Source organism: Bos taurus, chromosome 28, assembly GCF_002263795.3.
Source record: "Bos taurus isolate L1 Dominette 01449 registration number 42190680 breed Hereford chromosome 28, ARS-UCD2.0, whole genome shotgun sequence".
In the NCBI taxonomy this organism is placed as follows: domain Eukaryota; kingdom Metazoa; phylum Chordata; class Mammalia; order Artiodactyla; family Bovidae; genus Bos; species Bos taurus.
The window spans coordinates 8,608,671-8,622,286 of record NC_037355.1 but is presented as its reverse complement, the minus strand read 5'-3'; the positions used below and the strand labels follow the sequence as shown (position 1 = coordinate 8,622,286).

Genomic DNA, 13,616 nt, shown 5'->3' with positions numbered 1-13,616 from the left:
GCCATTCCACTGGTTTGGCTGCTGTGAACAAAGAGCTGTGGAATTGGAGACAGAGTGAAGACTAGGTTTGACTTCTGCTTTTGCCCCTTGGTAGCTATGTGACTTTGAAAAAATTACCTAACTTCTCTGGGCTCCCCATTTCTACATTTGTGAAACAGGACTTACAAACAGGAGGCAAAGAGAGAAAAGAGCTCAGTCCCCAGAGGGGGACAGAGATGCATTAAAACCCTACCTCTGGAGCTTGCCCAGATTGTGACCCTGGCAATCCCCTGACCTACCAAAGCCCCAGATGTCAGATATTATGAATGGAAGAGACTCCACCTGCCGCTGGGAGTCCTTTGAAAAATTAAAAGAGAAAATGTATGTGTTGTGCCTGGCATGTGTTTGGGCACCAAAGAAATGTTTTGGGTTTTTTTTGTTTTTACTATAAAACAAAGGTCAAACATGCCAAATATCTACCTTCATAGACTTTGAAAGGATTAAATTCACAATATATATGAAAATATGCTGTGAACTGTAAAGAATCTAAAATGCCATTATCATTACTGTAATCTGTTTTTTCTCTCAGGCCTATCAAACCGTAAAAAAGTTTGGTAAAAGCAGTACAATAAATACCTGAATATTCTTTCCCTAGATTCACCAGTTGTTTGTTAGTATTTGCACCCTTCTTCTGTACATCTGTATCTATTTCAATCTCTATTTATCGACTTAGCACCACTGTTGAACCATTTAAAAGTAAGTTGCAGGCATTATACTTGACATTCAATTACTTTAGCATATATCTCCTAAGAATAGCATCATTCTTTCAGCGGTAAAGAATCCGCCTGCAATGCTGGAGACACAGGAGACACAAGTTGGATCCCTGGATTGGAAAGATCCCCTGGAGGAGGGCATGGCAATACACTCTGGTATTCTTGCTTGGGAAATCCCATGGACAGAGGAACCTGGTGGGCTACAATCTATAGGGTAGCAAAAAGCCAGACACAACTGAGCAACTGAACATATACACACACTTTATATAACTAACTACTATTTTTACCAAGAACTTTACCATACATATAATAATAGTATCTTATATACAGTCTACACTTTCTCCCATTAGACACGCAGTTCCAATACAGGATCCCACATTTCATTTGGCGACTGTCTCTTTACTCATCTTTCTTTTATTTTGATGTGGACCATTTTTAAAGTCTTTATTGAGTTTGTTACAATATTGCTTCTGTTTTATGTTTTGTTTTTTTGGCCACGAGGCATGTGGTATGTGGGATCTTAGTTACCTGACCAGAGATCGAACCTGCAGTCTCTGCACTGGAAGGCGAAGTCTTAACCACTGGACCCCCAGCCTTCTTTACTCTAGAGCTATGCCATTCAATACAGAAGTCCCCGGTTGTATGTGACTGTTTTTTAAAAAAAAACCTTTTTTGGAGTATAGTTGATTTATAATGTTGTGTTAGCTTCAGGTGTACAGCACAATGATTCAGTTACACATATACAACATCCACTCTTAATTTTTGTTAGATTCTTTTCCTAAATAGGCTATTACAAAGTATTGAGCGGAGTTCTCTGTGCTATACAGCAGGTTCTTATTAGTTACCTGTTTTATATACAGTGGTGTATATATGTCAGAAAAATGTGGAATACTCCACAAATTTGCATGTCATCCTTCTACAGGGGCCATGCTAATCTTCTCTGTATCATTCCAGTTTTAGTCTATGCACTGCCAAAGCAAGCACTGTATATGGCTCTTAAGCCCTTGAAATATGGCTGGCCCAAATTGAGTGTATTCAAGACTTAGCGCACACAAAAAAATGTACATTATTTCATCAGTAATTCTGCATATTGATTGCATATTGAAATAATAATACATTGAATGTATTGGGCAAAAAATACATTATTAAAATTAGTTTTACCTGTGGCTATTTAAAATTTTTTAATTGCATATATAGCTCATATTACATTTCTGTTGGACAGCACAGTTCTAGAATATTTCTTTCTTGTCTTTTTTTTTCCTCTTGTGATGCTGACATTTTTGTTGTTGTTGGCACACTGTGTGACTTGCAGGATCTTATTTCCCCAACCAGGGATCAAACCTGGGCCCCAGCAGTGGAAACTTGGAGTCCGGACCACTGGACCACCAGGGAATTCCCAGACATGAACATTTTTGAAGAGTCCAAGCCAGTGGTCTTGTTGAAGGCCCCCCAGTCTGAATTTGTTTCCTTTTGAGTATATCTGGCGTAATCTTTCTGACAAGGATATGACCTGGGTGGTAGTTTACAAGGCATCGTGTCAGGAGGCTCACAGTGTCTCGTTGTTGGGATTGCAAAGTCTGATCGCTTGGTTACGGTGGCAACTGCAGTCTGATATAAAGTCCCCCTAGCCTTGTAATCAATAAAGAACCTTAGGTGATCCTCTGAGAACATGTGCACATCCTTCTCCACCATCCTTTATCCAATGGTGTCAGCATCTAGTGATGATATTTGTCTCTATCAAAAATCACTCCAAACAAACTGTCTTAACTTTTTAACTCCATGCTCAAATAATTTCCTGTTTGTGTCATTTATCCTAAGACAGTGTGGACAATTCACTGACTTATAAATCTCGTCCATTACTGGTTGCATAGCTTTCCCTTGCGTAGAATCCAGCTTGTATTTGTGCTCGTGTCTAGTCGCTCAGTCATGTCTGACTCTTTGTGACTCCATGGATTGTAGCCTGCCAGGCTCCTCTGTCCATGGGATTCGTGGGTTGCCATTTCCTCCTCCAGGGGGTCTTCCTGACCCAGGAATTGAATCTGAGTCTTCTGTGTCTCCTGCATTGGCAGGTGGATTCTTTACCACTGAACCACCTGGGAAGCCCTAGAATTGGGAATACAACATATTTTATATCATCTTTATTGACAGTTATTTAGTCCTGTTTCTTTCTATTAAAAATATTGATTCCATGAACATCCTTTTAAATGGCACATACACACATTTCCTTCTTTGAGACATATTCCTGGAAGTGGTATTGCTGAGTATGTTTACTGAAATTTTTGACGCATGGAGTCAGATGGCCCTCCAAAAATATCGCACTGTTCACACCGTCAGTGAATCATCCAGGATGCTTTCAGCTGCAAAGGAGCAACAATCCCAACACAAACTGGCTTTAAGAATAAAGACATTTATCTTCTCACACAAACCAGAACTCCAGTGGAAAGGTACAATATACACTGTTTTTATTCAACTTCATTTTTTCGAAAGACACTGGTTGGGAATCAGCAAAGTGCATGTTGATGGTTTGGAAAATAATGGCTTGAAATACTTGGATTCCATTCTGGAGCTGGACACAGGAGGCTACCTGAGCAAATTCTGACTTAGGAACGGAGGAGGAAAGATCCATCATCTCATCTACAAGGGCTAGCAAAGCACACTGTTCTCAGGCTCTCCCCTGCCTGGACATCACTCAGCTTCCTAGTCCTTGCCAATCTACCAAGTGTATAATCTCTTTTAAAATTTCATCTGTGAAACAGATGGCATGGGCAAGCAGTATTGTATAGTATAGTATTATGAGAGACCCACCTGGATTCATAGTCTGAAAGCACCACTTATCAGCTGTGTGACCTGGAGCGAGTTATTTAATGACTGTATCTACCTTATAGTCTTGCTATGAGAATGAAAAGATATAATTTGTGTAAAATGCTTAGCACAATAAGTGCATTTCAAAAAGCAACTGCTGTATCACGTGCAGATTTCTGTTGCTCTGTATGTGCATGCTAAGTCGCTTCAGTCATGTATGACTCTTTGTGACCCTATGGGCCGTAGCCCGCCAGGCTCCTCTGTCCATGAGATTCTCCAGGCAAGAATACTGGAGTGGGCTGCCGTTTCCTTCTCTGGGGTATCTTTCTGACCCAGGGATCGAACCTGTGTCTCATGTCTCCTGCATTGGCAGGTGGGTTCTTTACCACTAGTGCCACCTGGGAAGCCCCTTCTGTTGCTGTACCAGGTTGCAATAGAATCAGGACTTGAACCCACCATACGAGGGAGAAGAAGTCAGCTGGCACTTAATCTGTGCTGGCCTGACTGTATCCTGGTTTTCTGACCCCACGGCTCGTGATGCAGATGGAAGGGAAGGATTGCTTGTGGGGCACTGTGGACAAAGCCCTGGATGCTCTGAGAAAAAATATGATGATGACTCTCTCTTCTAGGACTTCACTAAGGAGAAGACGACAGACAAACATTAAAATACAAATGCCTTCAGCACAGACATATTTTACACGCAGTATACCCCATGCAAATTTGTGAAGTATTCCACACTTTTCTGACATATATACACCACTGTATATAAAACAGGTAACTAATAAGAACCTGCTGTATAGCACAGAAATCAGTATGGCCCCCATTCATAGGTTCACAGCCACCACTTCACCAAGTCTGGTATCTTCCTTCAGTTTTTTTTTTTTTTTAATTGAAGTATAGTTGATTTATAGTGTATTAATTTCTGCTATACAGCACAGTGACTCAGTTATACATATATATTCTTTTTCATATTCTTTTCCATTATGGTTTATCAAAGGATATTGATAGTTCCCTGTGCTGTACAGCAGGACTCTGTTGTTTATCCATCCTATATATAAGAAAGCTTACAGCTGCTAACCCCAACCTCCCAATCCACCCCTCACACCCCCTCCCTGGGCAACCACCAGTCTGTTCTCTGCGTCTGCGATTCTCTTTCTGTTTCACAGATACGTTCATTCATGTCACATTTCAGATTCCACATATAAGTGATGTCATATAGTGTTTGTCTTTCTCCTGCTGACGTCACTTTAGTATGCTAATCTCTAGTTGCAGCCATGTTGCTGCAAATGACATTATTTCATTCATTTTATGGCTGAGTAGTATATATGTACCACATTGTATGTATCTTCCACACCTTTATCCATTCCTTTCTCAATGGACATTTAGGTTGATTCCATGTTTCGGCTTTGTGAACAGTGCTGCTATGAACATAGAGATGCGTGTATCTTTTTGAATTACAGTTTTGTCTGGATATATACCCAGGAATAAGATTGTTGGATCATATGTTTTCTCTATTTTTAGTTTTTTGAGGAGCCTCTGTACAGTTTTCCATAGTGTCTGCACCAACTTACATTCCCACCAAGTGTCGGAAGTTTCCCTTTTCCCTGTGTACTCTCCAGCATTTGTTATTGTAGACTTTTTAATAGTGGCCATTCTGACTGGTGAGAGGTGATACTTCTTTACAGATTTGATTTGCATTTCTCTAATAATTAGTGGCATCCGGTCCCATCACTTCATGGGAAATAGATGGGGAAACAGTGGAAACAGTGTCAGACTTTCTTTTTTTGGGCTCCAAAATCACTGCAGATGGTGACTGCAGCCATGAAATTAAAAGACGCTTACTCCTTGGAAGGAAAGTTATGACCAACCTAGATAGCATATTCAAAAGCAGAGACATTACTTTGCCAACAAAGGTCCATCTAGTCAAGGCTATGGTTTTTCCTGTGGTCACGTATGGATGTGAGAGTTGGACTGTGAAGAAGGCTGAGCGCCGAAGAATTGATGCCTTTGAACTGTGGTGTTGGAGAAGACTCTTGAGAGTCCCTTGGACTGCAAGGAGATCCAACCAGTCCATTCGGAAGGAGATCAGCCCTGGGATTTCTTTGGAAGGAATGATGCTAAAGCTGAAACTCCAGTACTTTGGCCACCTCAGGCGAAGAGTTGACTCATTGGAAAAGACTGTGATGCTGGGAGGGAGTGGGGGCAGGAGGAGAAGGGGACGACAGAGGATGAGATGGCTGGATGGCATCACTGACTCGATGGACGTGAGTCTGAGTGAACTCCAGGAGTTGGTGATGGACAGGGAGGCCTGGCGTGCTGTGATTCATGGGGTCTCAAAGAGTCGGACACGACTGAGCGACTGAACTGAACTGAACTGAACTGAATAATTAGTGAGGGACAGGGAAGCCTGGCGTGCTGCAGTCCATGGAGTCGCAAAGAGGCAGACACAACTGAGCGACTGAACTAAACTGAATAATTGGTGATGTTGAGCATCTTTTCATGTGCCTCCTGGTCATCTGTATTTCTTCTTTGGAGAAATGTCTACTTAGGCCTTCTGCTCATTTTTCAATTGGATTTTTTTTTGTCAGCAACTTATATGAGCTCTTCTATATTTTGGAAAGTGACCCTTGTTGGTCACATAATTTGCAAATATTTTCTCCCATTCTGTAGGTTGTCTTTTCATTTTTTTATGGTTTCCTTAGATGGGCAAAAGCTTATAAGATTGATTAGGTCCCATTTGTTTATTTTTGTTTTTATTTCTATTACCTTGGAAGATCCTTCGGGGTCTTGTCTTTGGTCTGAGATCCTTGAGCTTTGGTCCATAGCCTTCCATCTTGGACAGGTGCCAGCCGCTTGCCTGACACATGTGAGTGCCCAGTAGATGGTAAATGATTGGCTAAGTACTTATAATTTGCAACCATGTTGCAGAAGACACCAGAGTGAGCAGAGTGCAGTTTTTCCTTTGGTTTCAGTTTTCCCTCTGGGATCCATAGTGGTTTATGTACAAAATCTCCTGGTCAGTGTCTCTTTAGTCGGGGAGGGGAGACTAAGTATTTAGGGAAAACAGGAAGTGGCAAAAGGACTAAGAGAAAGAAAAAAAAAGTGTTAAGTGTTCTTGTGGAAGAAATGATGCAATAGAAGGAAAGTGTGTGAGAGGATGATGAGCAAACTGTAAAGGAGCTTGTGAAACCTTCCATGTTTCGATGCAGATCTAAGCCAGGGCTGCTTCGTTTTCTCAAGGTCTGAGCCTTGACACAGCTGTGAGGTGAATGTGTGCAGGTAGATTTAAATTGAGATTAAGGAGGAAAAGATGACTTGCCCCTAACTGAAAAATAAACAGATGCCAAGAGCAGGTAAATTATAGTGGAAAAGGGTTAGTCACTCAGTCCTGTCCAACTCTTTGTGACTCCACGGACTATAGCCCACCAGGCTTCTCTGTCCTTGGGATTCTCCAGGCAAGGATACTGGAGTGGGTTGCCATTCCCTTCTCTAAGGGATCTTCCCAATCCAGTGATCGAACCCAGGTCTCCCACATTGCAGGCAGATTCTTTATGGTCTGAGCCACCAGGAATCAGAAGAAACACAAATTCCCCCAGAAGAAGTAAAATATTATTAATAGGTTGACATTAATCAGCTAGTGTCATAACTGACACCATCAGTAAGGTAACAAGTAAACAAGACTATTTGGGGTGTGAATGGGACGGTGATAATGATAACATTTACAGTGCTGTTTATCCCTGTTACCTCTTTTCCCTGGTGTGAGTTTATTCCAACAGAATAACAGAAATCTATAAACAAAAAAACAGTTTCTGAAATGATTTTTCTGTGCTGAGTACTTTACATGAATTCTCTCCCTCTCTTTCTTTTACTTTTTTTTTGTTTTGGCTACGATGAATGTGGGATCTTAGTTGCCCAACCAGGGATCCAACTCATGCTCCCAGCAGTGGAAGCATGGAATCTTAACCCCTGCGCCACCAGAGAAATCCCTGAATTTTCTTTTTTAATCCTCAGAACAATCTATAATGTAGATATCTTTAATCCCCATTTAGATAATTTGTATCCTCTTTTTGGCCAGAGGCTCCCCAACAGAGAGGTTAAGTAACTTATTCAAAGTCACACAGTAGATAAATGGTGGTTCCAAATGATGAACAGAAGCAGGTCTCTCACTGAGTCTGCGCTGTACAATATTGCTTGCATATGAAATCTCACTGTTACACAGATGGAACAAAAATGCCATGGCTTTCTGAAATGTAAGCACATTCTATAGCATTAACTTAAAGTCCAGAGAGGTCCCCTAGATTGGTGACACCAGTTATTGTAGGCTAAGGGTGATGCAGAAATTTTCAATGATTTTCAAAAATACATGAGGTTTGGGGAACCACTTCTTCAATCTTTATCATGGGAAATAATCAAATCTAAGTCGTCTCCACTCTGTGACTAATTCCCTTTTCCTGAGCTGTGGAGGTATGCTACAGTAGCTCTGTGATGACTAAGCCTTTAAGACAGATTTTTTCCCTAAAGATATATGCTTCCTAGGACCAAGGTCTATTAAGGAAGTCTTTGAGTCTGGACCTGGAGGGAAGATTATATCTCTGTCTTTTAAAATTAGGCTAAAAAGGCCAATGTCCATTAACATAAGGGTGCCAAGTCCCCTCCTATGAAGCCTGACCTCACCACCCCATTCTCTTCTCTTTCCTGGTGAACCTGCTTCAGGCTTTTCCTGCAGCACCTGCCATAGCCTCATCTCCCTGAGAAGTGGCATTTTGGGATTGGCCAGGCCTAGGGCCCCCCCTTGGTGCTCATCCAGGTATGGTGTCTCCACTTTGGGTTATTCTGCAGTTACTCAGCGCTGCAGAAGACAGATGCTGCTAAATCAAGGCAGCAAATCAGAAAAAAAAAAAAAAATCAGAACCCATCATGTTGTGCACTAGCATCTTTATTTTTAAGCTAATCCCATCTGGATTCTTTTCTGACTCTGACATCCTAAATTGCGATCCTAATAAATATTTATCTTGACAGCAGCACATAAATCAGTTGATGACTTCCCTTGTTACTTATAAACTTCAGGGGTCAGAGGTAAAGAACTAAGTACAACTGAGGTCTTAAAATTGAATTTGTGCCAGATATCCAAACAGAAGTACAGGCAGATCTTATTTTATTGCCTTCTGCTTTATTGTGCTTTGCAGATACTGTGTTTTTTACAAATTGAAGGTTTGGAGCGATTTTGCATCAGGCAAGTCTATTGGTGCCATTATGCTCACTTCATGTTTCTGTGTCACATATTGATAATTCTGGCAATATTTCAAAGCTTTTTCATGATTATTCTCATTGTTATGGTGATCTGTAATCAGTGATCTTTGGTACTGCTACGACTCACTGAAGGTTCAGGTGATGGCCAGCCTTTTTTAGCAATAAAGTATTTTTAAATTAAAACATGCACCTTTTTTTAGATATGATGCTATCACACAATAGACTATAGTATAGTGTAAGTATAACTTGTGTATGCGCTGGGAAACCAAAAAATTCATGTGCGTGTGCATTGCTTTATTGCAATGGTCTGGAACTAAACCCACAGTATCTCCAGGGTACACCTCTTATTGAAATTGTTTGAGTTCTAATGATTGGGATATTTATCCACAGCTAACATTTTGGCCTTTTTCTCAGTTTCTGATAATAAAATCTGATGAGCACATTCCCATACTTAAAACTTGTCAGTGGTTCCTGTTTATCCCCAGGAAAACATCTAACCCTTTTATCATGGCAAAGAAAGTTCTTCTGGACTTCCCTGGTGGTCTAGTGATTAAGACTCCATGCTCCCAGTGAAAGAGGGGTGTGGGTTCAATTCCTGGTTGAGGAATTAAGATCCCATATTCTTTAGGCATGGCCCCCAAAATAAGTTCTTCCTAATCCAGCCCCTGCTCACCTCCTTAGTCTCTTCTTTCAACACCCCTGACTTCTGGCCCCAGCTAAGCCTCATCCCTCTGGCACAAAGCCACCAAGGGTCTCTGTCATTAGGTGGGCCCATGAGACCCCATCTTGAAACATTCCCTCCTGCCCTTACCTCTCCACCCTCACCTGGCTGAATGAGTCCAGCACATCCGTCTCCACTAAGATGTCCTTTCCTCCTAGAGGTTTTCTCATTCCCCACCTGCCTCCACCTGGATGGGAGCCACTCCTGTATAGTCCCATGGAAGCCCTCAGCATTTTCCATGCTGTGTTATGACTGCCTGTGGATTTCCCCAGCTCCCTCTCTACCTGTAAATTTCTGAGAGCAGAGCTCTTCACTGCTACATTCCCAACACCCAGCCATCCTGTCTGGTATGTAGTAGATGCTTGATAAATATCTGTGATTGAATGTTATTCATACCCATATGATTTTTTATATTTGCTGCTATACAGACTACAGTTATGTATTCTGTTTATACATAGACTCTCTGCCACTTAAAAAAAAAATTATTTGACTGCTCTGGGTCTTAGTTGTAGCACGCAAGGTCTTTAGTGGTGGCATGTGGGATCTTGTTCCCTGGCCAGGGATTGAACCTGGGACCCCTGCATTGGGAGTGCAGAATCTTAACCTCTGGATCACAGGGAAGTCCTCCAACTCTGCCAGTTAGAACAACCAAGTGACTCCTCTTTTCCCCCACCCCAAGCTGATGCCTATTCCAGCATCACAAGGTTAGTCCTGTCTCCGCTCACACACACACCCTGCACCAAGTCTCAACCCTGCTTTGTACAAACTTGAGTGTTACCCTGAGGAACTGGCTTTCATTCAACAAGAAGGATGAGTCATTGGAAGTGTGTTTAAGACCAGGAGAGCATGAAATTACAACTCTGGGCCAAGATGAACATTCATGGATTGGCAGCACAAAAATCTGAGACTAAGGGAGATTTGTTAGGGAGCAGTGACTACTGGGGACAGGAATGGAGAAGAAGAGACAGTTTTGAACTGAGAGGAAGGATCTGGCCATTCATCAGATGTCATTGTTTACTCGCTAAGGCATTTCCAACTCTTTTGTAATCCCGTGGACTATTGCCCACCAGGCTCCTCTGTCCATAGGATTTTCCAGGCAAGAAGGCTGGAGTGGATTGCCATTTCCTTCTCCAGGGGATCTTCCTGGCTCAGGGATCGAACCTGTATCTCCTGTAATGACAGGTGAATTCTTTACCACTGATCCACCAGGGAAGTCCTGTTCATCATATATAGGGATCAAAAAGAGAAAGACTCAAAGTTGAGTTCAAACTCATGGGATTATAAAATTGGAAGTCAGGTGACACCATTCACAGAAATAGGAATTATTGGAGGGGTTGCATGAACTGTTTCATTTTTCAGGGAGGAGAGTTGTCCCATGGATCTGCTAACAAAGTATGCAAATTAAAAACCTCAATTACTGGGCTTCCCTAGTGGCTCAGCAATAAAGAATCTGCCTGCCAATGCAGGAGATACAGGTTGATCCCAGATCTGAGAAGATCCCACATATACTAAAGTGAAGAAGAGAATATAAAGCAACTAAGCCCATGAGCCACAACTATTGAGCCTGTGCTCTAGAGGCCAGGAACCGCAACTACTGAGCCCACGCTCTGCAACAAAAGAAGCCACTGCAATGAAAAGTCCGAGAACTGCAATGAGGAAGAATCCCTGCTTTCCGCAACTAGAGAAAAACCCACACAGCAACAAAGAGCCAGCACACACCAAAATACATAGATTAAAAAAATATATAAAAAAAATATTAAAAAAAAAAGATTGAGTAAAGCTCAATCATTCAAACTTAGAGCACTGACACAGGATCCACTTTGACCAAAATGTATCAACATCATTGTGACCACTATGGCCTTACTTGCTCAGTTTTGTTTGGCTTAAATACCTATTGCCTTATATTCTCTTCTTCACTTTAGTACGTGTGGGTACTGAACACATTTCAAATTTTATTTCCTATCAGATGAAAGTATCTACCTGAGAGATATTAAATATTTATTTTTTCTTTCCTGGGAAAAAGCTCAATTATTCAAATAAGGATTACAGATAGCATGGGTTGCGATTGCTAGGTGCCAATCACTTTATAGCATTTACTTCTTTTGTGCTTACTACAACATCCTGAGATCTATTGTGTGATCCTCCCATTGTACAAATAAGGAGATTGAGGCTCAAGTCACTTGTCCACATTCTCACAGCTTTTCTGGGTATCAGAAATGAGATCCAGCCTGGGCTCTGTGACCCCAGCACCTCAGTATAGTGGAAACTGGGGCTCAAGAGAGGTTCCAAGCTCTCTGTCAACTCCAGAACTGTCAGCTTTAGGATGCTAATCAAGCACTGTGATTGGATGAGGTTATCAAGGGAGGTAACATGCAGAGGAAAGAATTGAAAATCAAGGATAGGAATGGAAGACTAAGATGAGCAGCCAAGGGAAGAAGACAGACATGGAGATGAAGCAGGAGCAGCAGAGAAGGGGAGTGGAAAGAGTAAAGCATCTTAGAAGAAGATGGAAACGTGTTCTAGAAGAGAGTGATGATTACATCAAGCTCTGTATAGAAAGGTCAAGAAGGAAAAGTATTTTAAGGCCATTGTATTGTTTATTATTTGTTGACTGGTTGGATTAATAGTCAGTATGTTGCCTAAGTCTTCCCAGGCATTCGCAGGCAGAAAGCAGAGGATTGTGGAGGAAGCAACTTGGACAGCATCAACAGGTTTCATAGAATTGTACCAAGACCAGCACAGAAGGGTCACAAGAAATTTGTGCTGCAGGTTCCATGCATCCAAGATCCAAAGCTGTGACATGCCAAATGTTAAGGTTGCTTGAAACCCACAGGGTATCACTCCAGCAGAGTTAAAGCCTCAGAATCGCTCTGGGTTAACAAATTAGCATTTAGTTTGAAAACATAATCTGAGACAGACCTGACTCTTTTGTACCGAGGCCCCTAAGATCATTTGCCAAAGATCCAGATCTTATTTCAGGCTCTCCTTTCAGTCTCTGGGGCACCAGCTAACATAGAGTGTAACCATTCCTAGAATGAGCTAGAACTGCTGTACCTCTAGAACCATTCACGTAATACTTGATGTGCAATGACAGAATTTACAAACCAAGATCATTGTCTTCCACTTTGCCAGTTGCTAACTAACCTTTCAGCTTGATATTCAGAGTTTCTGAAACTCAGGGTATTTCAGATGATCTCTGCTAACACTGACCTCTTTGAGAGAAGAGAGGAGTCTTTCCATTTCCTTGATTAAATAATAAATGAACTGGTATCCAAGCTGCTAAAATTGAGCTCCCATTGGGGGCTTACTGGTTTCAAAGTGTGTGCTAAGGAGGGATAGGACATCCTGGAAGTCTTTAGAAATTGTAGGAGGTTAAAACTAGAGCAACATGAAAAACCATCTCGCTCAAGGTCTTGTTTTGCAGATGAGCAAAATGAAGCCCAGAAATATGAAGCATGCATGTGTGCCAAGTTGCTTTAGTCGTGTCTGACTCTGCAACTCCATGGACTGTAGCCTGTCAGGCTCCTCTGTCCATGGGATTTTCCAAGCAAGAATACTGGAGTGGGTTTCCATGCCCTCCTCCAGGGGATCTTCTTGACCCAGGGATCAAACCCACCTCTCTTTTGTCGCCTGCATTGGCAGGTGGATTCTTTACAACTAGCACCTCACCTAGGAAACCCAGAAATGTGAAGGGGTTTGCTCAAGTGCCAGAGCTGGTTACAGCATTAGAAAGTGAAAGTGAAAGTGAAAGTGAAGTCGCTCAGTTGAGTCCCACTCTTTGTGACCCCATAGACTGTAGCCTACCAGGCTCCTCTGTCCATGGGATTTTCCAGGCAATAGTCCTGGAGTGGCTTGCCATTTCCTTCTCCAGGGGATCTTTCCAACCCAGGGCTCGAACCCAGGTTTCCCGCATTGTAGACAGACGCTTTACCGTCTGAGCCACCAGCATTAGAACTAGAGTCTAAATCTCTTATCATTAATCCAGTTCTCCTTCTACTGTGCTATTCAGAAAACAATGTACTGATCCACAGATGTCCTCTGTTTGGCATTCCAGCATGTTAGCACCAAATACCATGTACTATCTTCATAAG

The 13,616-nt window shown here is 41.9% G+C and overlaps 1 non-coding gene across 1 annotated transcript; it reads right to left on the bottom strand.

The window, feature by feature from the left end:
• Positions 1-1,629: 1,629 nt before the first annotated feature.
• LOC112444788 (U6 spliceosomal RNA) lies at positions 1,630-1,734 on the bottom strand. Its single transcript, XR_003033158.1, has one exon. It is a non-coding gene; the product is annotated as a U6 spliceosomal RNA (small nuclear RNA).
• Between the last annotated feature and the right edge of the window lie 11,882 nt (positions 1,735-13,616).